Raw genomic sequence first — 5,737 nt, 5'->3', positions numbered from 1 at the left:
CATGAAGGAGTTCATCCTGAGTGAGCTGCGCGGGGGTAGTCATTTTGCGCGATTTCGCGAACACGCGTGTGTTTGGACCGGCAGCGAATTATTCGTAACGCGCGCTCTGCGCAGACGTACGCGGTTTCGCAAGGGCACGGCGCGACGCGGTAAACATGAACTACCCGGTGTCGTAGCGGTCACACGAGTCGACGGGGGAATCGACACGGCATAAACACAACAACGCGAAGGTCGCGAAACGGTCGAATCAACAGGCATACGAAAATGGCTTCGTAGATTATTCTCGCCACGAGGTACCGCGCGGCGATCACGATCGTTTACAATAATGAGGCGAAATTTCGCATAATCGGAACGATACCTGTCGGCGCACGCATGGTTGGGCTCGTCGATAGACTGGCTGCAATGTGATGCTCGTCAAGGCGCCGGTGGTCGGTGGCTTCACGCAATCAGCGGAACTCCAGCAAGCTCGTCCTCTGTAGACGTCCAGGATGGCATCCGATGTGCAGTGTTCGACCTCGTGCAGCGAGCGGATAGCTCGCCGCCTGGAACCGGCAACGGCAGCGTGCAGCGAGCGGATTGCTCGCCGCCAGGAACCAGCAACGGCAGCGTGCAGCGAGCGGATTGCCCGCCGCCAGGAACCGGCAATCTCTTCCTGGTGGTCTCCGTGAAAACGTGCACCTGTTTCCGGGCACGTGCAGCGTGGTTCTTGATTTCCAGATCACGTCGGGGTCACCAGTTGTAGGTTTAAGGGTCCCGCGGATAAATGCGGAACCAAGATGCAGCCTACTCTGCACAGAACCGCTGGGAGACTTTTTATCGATAGTGATAAACTCGTGTATGTAACAGAACAACTTTATTCGACTTCACTTCGAGAGCGTAGGATCGAGACGTCTGTCTCGATCGAGAGTCCGGCGGCGAGAGAGTACATAGGCGGTTCTCTCGCCTGCATTGCCCGAGGTTGAGAGTGCCAACCTCGTCGGAGCATATTCTCTAGGCGCGTGCCTAGGGGAATGGCGCGGCAGCGCCAATATCCCTACAGTATTTTTCGAGCGACACATTCTCCCGTAAGGCTGGCAGTCTTTATATATATCTCGTCGGTGGTTACGTGACCCCAAAAACGTTGGACACGAAAATGCATTGGATGATAGGTCTATCCTTATACCTCGTCTGTGGTATAAGGATAGACCTATCATCTTATGGGACTTCGTGTCCGATGTTCTGAAATATCGACTGTTCAAAAAATCAGTGTAGGGGCTACGTGTGTTGCCGCACCTTGCCGCAGCGCTAGCGTCGCCGGCATCAGCCGCGTGCAAGCGGCAAGAGTGAGTCGCCACTCTAGACTCTGCGTGTCCGACGAGTCAAGGCGGATTTGCCGCCGTTGAGATTCGTAATCTCGCTCTTCTGTATCAGCCTTCGTCAGGGGGAGCAATCTCCCATGTATAATGTGTGGACATTAGCAGTGCCACCTAGACCCATTCCCTCCTGACCTCAACTAAAAGCTATATATATAGCTATACGATTCTACAAACATACACATACGCATATACACATACACATATATCTACTGTACAGTACGATTACTACATAAATTTAGAAGTAAACTTATATAAAAAAAAGGATATAATATAATAAAAGGATATAATATGTTTTGCAACAATACATTATTTTTACAATATTTTATTTCAAAACATAATAATACATAATTATACATGTAACAGATAATTACATATAATATCAAACTAATACAAATGATAATATCTTCATCCACTTATTTTGTACACTCTTTACACTTGCTGCTGCACTGCTCTGCACCTCACTATCCTAAAACAAACTTAAAAAAATTTTATAATTAATGCACACAGTAAAATTCGAAAAATAAGCTCAGAAATAAGTTCACCGAGTTCGCTCAATTTTGAAAAATTATTTCTAAAATTGATTCGACACTGAGCAAAGTTTTTTTCAATATTTCCTGGGCTTATTACTCGAATTTTCAATACACTTAAATTTTTGTCTTATTAAAACAATATGAAGAAGGTTTTGAAGGTTATAATATCACAGTCCGCAACGAGTCACACGATCATTCATGCCATGCAGCAGTGGTTTTGGCAGGAATAGTAGCGTCCAATAGCAGGAAAGATTGGAACATCAGTCACGTCCAATCACGTTTAATCATGTGATGGTGTAGGTTGTTAAGGTTGGTTCACTCGCGGTGAAAGTCCAAAGCCTCTGGAGGGCAAAGAGGCACGTAGCCTACTCTACGTATTATATATATTATGACGGGAAGGCACTAGGCGGAACGCCGAATTAACGACACTCACGTGTGGTTCTACGAGAACCATGAAAGTTCAATTTATTAAACGAGGCCAGGGAGGCCGATGAGTACAGAAAGAGAAGCGCGAGCACTTTGCGAGCACGTGGTTACTCCGCGAGGTATCCGAACGGAAAGAGAGCGAGTTTCCTCTCGCACGCGGGTCGTTCCCGCGCTCGCTACGAGAAGGGAAACTCGGCGGTACGGCGTGGCCTAGGGGAATGGCGACGGTGGCGCCATCCACCCTACAATGGCTATGAACGTGGTGCCATCTAAGCTCATTCCCTCGCAAGTGAACTAAGCGGTCCAAGGTCATACATAAGAGTTTCCTCCCCCTGGCCTTCGTCGAGTTAAGTCGCAATAAAGTTCTCTGTACTACAACACGCAACAGTGCCTTCCACCCAGTTCCGGTTTCCCGGCGGTAGTAGGCCGCAGTCTGGAAATCCCCCAGACCGTAAACCTACATCAGAGGTTTTGGTATGTCCTCTACGATTTAGAGTGGTGAGTTTAGGAATTATATTGAATCACAGGTATCGAAAGCGTAGTTGCCAAACCACATCGGAGAATATTCGTCGCATAGTTGCCAATTTACTGTTACTGCCGTGTAATGCACAGCGCGTATTTCGGCTATTTTCCAAGTTACAGTCAGATTAATTCAACCTGAATATTTCATCTCTGTGTAAATACAATGCTTTCTGTTTCTATACTTATTTTAAAGCTAAATAAATGCTTTTTCAATTTATCCAGATAGCACAGAGACGTCTGAAAGACGTCTTTAAAACGTCTGTAGTTGGACATTCGGGACGTCTTAAAGACGCGACGAATGTCCTACGAACGTTTTCCGAACATCTCCTGAACGTCCTTTGTTAGACAACGGTACGTCGTAGACGTTCAGGAGACGTTCGTAAGACATTCAGGAGGTCTTTAAAGAGACTTCGATTTAATTAAACCGTTCCTAAAATGGTCCATAAATGTTCATTAAAATAAAAGCAGGGAAGGGTAAAAATTGATTTTTACACAAACGAGTTTAAAGTTAAACGAATAAATAGGTTTATTGAAACAACGAATTTGGAATGGAAATATATAGGGTGAGGCGCTAGAAACAGGCCACCTGAATAACTCGGCTGCTATTGGTGTTAGGAAGAAATGCATCAGATGGAACTTGCTTGGTTTCGAGGGGGCATTAATGTGATGTTAGTAGCTTTTTTGTAGGTAACGCGTAAAGGACATATGAAGGTCAACTTCATTTTTTAAAATGGAATGTCCCATTTTTTATACCATAGATCGATAGAGTATCAAAGTCTGAGTATAAAAGCGTTGACCTTCATATGTCCTAAACCTAATAGTTAACTGGTAAAACCCTAATAGTTAATTGAATTGAGGCTTCAGTCTCCCTCCTGCTTCCGGTGATATTTGCCTTTTCTGCAGCATTTGGAATAAGAATTTGTTTTTGTTGTAATTTTCATACATATGAATCATCATTATTATAATAACATATTGCAAAGAATTCCAAATATTGATATGATCGATTCTTTTCCGTTAGACTATATGCACCTAATTTGTTTAGGTGTAATGAAAAAATTACTTTAAAATTTATGGTGCTGTGGGAAACCATCCACGAAAGTTTCAAATTGTCAACTTTCTAGTATATCAAATTAGTTTCTTTAACAAAATGTATTCCGTTAGAATTTAATAGAAAACCACGCAGTTTGAATGAACTGAAACGATAGAAAGCAACTGAATTTAGACAATTTCTTCTTTATACCGGACCAGTAGTTTTGTTAAACAATTTAAGGAAAGACAAATATTCAAATTTTCTTTCGTTGCATGTAGCAGTAACAATTTTATCTAATTCAAAATATTTTGACTTTATTGAGTATGCTTCGAAATTGTTACATTATTTCGTAAAAACTTTTCAAATGTTGTATTGGGCCCAGAATATGTCTCAAAATGTGCACAATCCCGTGCACATTACGGAGGATGTAAAAAATCATGGGCCTCTTGAAAATTTCAGTGCATTTCATTTTGAAAATTTTTACAATCAATTGTAACATCCATAAAAACGATAAAATATTAGAGCAAATAGTTCAGAGGTGTTACGAGCCAGGGCTGCGAGCAACGCGAGAGGCCGGCGAGGGGGTTGTTACCCCAGGAATATGGTTTCAATTGTTAGTTAATATTGAAATCTTTGTTGATTTGAATTTAAGATTAGTAAGCCTCGTAACTTATACAATTTAACTGATACAATCCGAGCGGTAAGATTGTATCATGTGGGAACGTTCAATTATTAGATTAGGATATTAGGCAATAATTTAGGGTTGTAAATTACGCGAGTTAACAAACAAGACAAATATATTCTGAATTTAAGTAGTTACAAGTGTAGTTGTTTGTGTCGTGAATGAATGTAGTAAGTGTACAATTGGAGAACTTGTTACCTACGATGCACGGTTTTGACGCACTGGCAATGCGGGGTCAGAGAGCGATTGTTGAATGAGAAATAGAATATACACCGAACTACCGGAATCTATAAGGTTACGTTTGATTCGAAAGGGACTTTTACCTGATCTCACTAGAACTGACTCTTACGCGTATAACGCGACGTGACTGCACGATTACTATACCGCGACCGAATCACTTCTGAATCTCTACTGAACCGCTTCTCGACTGAACCGAAGAGGATGAAAATGAATGGGTTTATATACCCTAAAAAATGAGAGGGAAATGTGTCTGTTTTATTCTACCGTCGCATACTCGTATTTATCGTTTCGAGTGAGTTTAAGGTTTGCAGCTGGATCTTTGTTTAAAGGGTAAAACGAAGGGTTAGCCAGGGTGTTTCCTATTAGAGACTATCTTGACAAAACATTCCAGAAGGGAATGTTTTCAAGATTTCCACAACAAGAAATCGTACGGTGCTGTTACTGAATCATGCTTCGTGCCAGTTGCGTCCAGCCGGAGCACAATCATCCCTTGTATAAAGAAGGGGCCTGTTGGGACGCTTTTCGTTCTCAGAAAAGAGATTAGAACTTCTAATCGAATGAACGTGGAGAAACGTCTCCATACGTAACAGAGGCATACCGATAAATGCAATATTTTTATTAAAGAAAAAGTTCATTGTACAAAATTTCCAATTCTTAAAAATGAACATCTCACAGGGCCATTAATGTCCAATGTAATTGCTACAAAACAATTCAAACGCGTTGATTTTCAGCATTTCAGTTTAAAAACTAGTGAGCCAGATAATTGTTGTTCTCTTAGGAATGGTCATATCATTATTGTAGAAAATGTTATATTTTCGGGAGACCTTTGCAAAATAGTTGGTAGACAATTTTCAAATTTAAAAGATTTTTATGAGAGTTCCTGCAAATCATCTAATTTTGGAATTTTCTTAGTAGAATCTCCTTGTTTCGGACCTTTGGAAATTTGCAATAT

At 41.8% G+C, this 5,737-nt stretch overlaps 1 pseudogene; it reads left to right on the top strand.

Annotated features, from left to right (window-relative positions):
* The first annotated feature begins 3,829 nt into the window (after positions 1-3,829).
* LOC143360313 (uncharacterized) lies at positions 3,830-4,359 on the top strand (annotated as a pseudogene).
* The last annotated feature ends 1,378 nt before the right edge of the window (positions 4,360-5,737 follow it).

This window comes from Halictus rubicundus, chromosome 13 (genome assembly GCF_050948215.1).
Source record: "Halictus rubicundus isolate RS-2024b chromosome 13, iyHalRubi1_principal, whole genome shotgun sequence".
Classification (NCBI taxonomy): domain Eukaryota; kingdom Metazoa; phylum Arthropoda; class Insecta; order Hymenoptera; family Halictidae; genus Halictus; species Halictus rubicundus.
The sequence above is the reverse complement of the archived record's forward strand: the minus strand, read 5'-3'. Positions and strand labels throughout refer to the sequence as shown.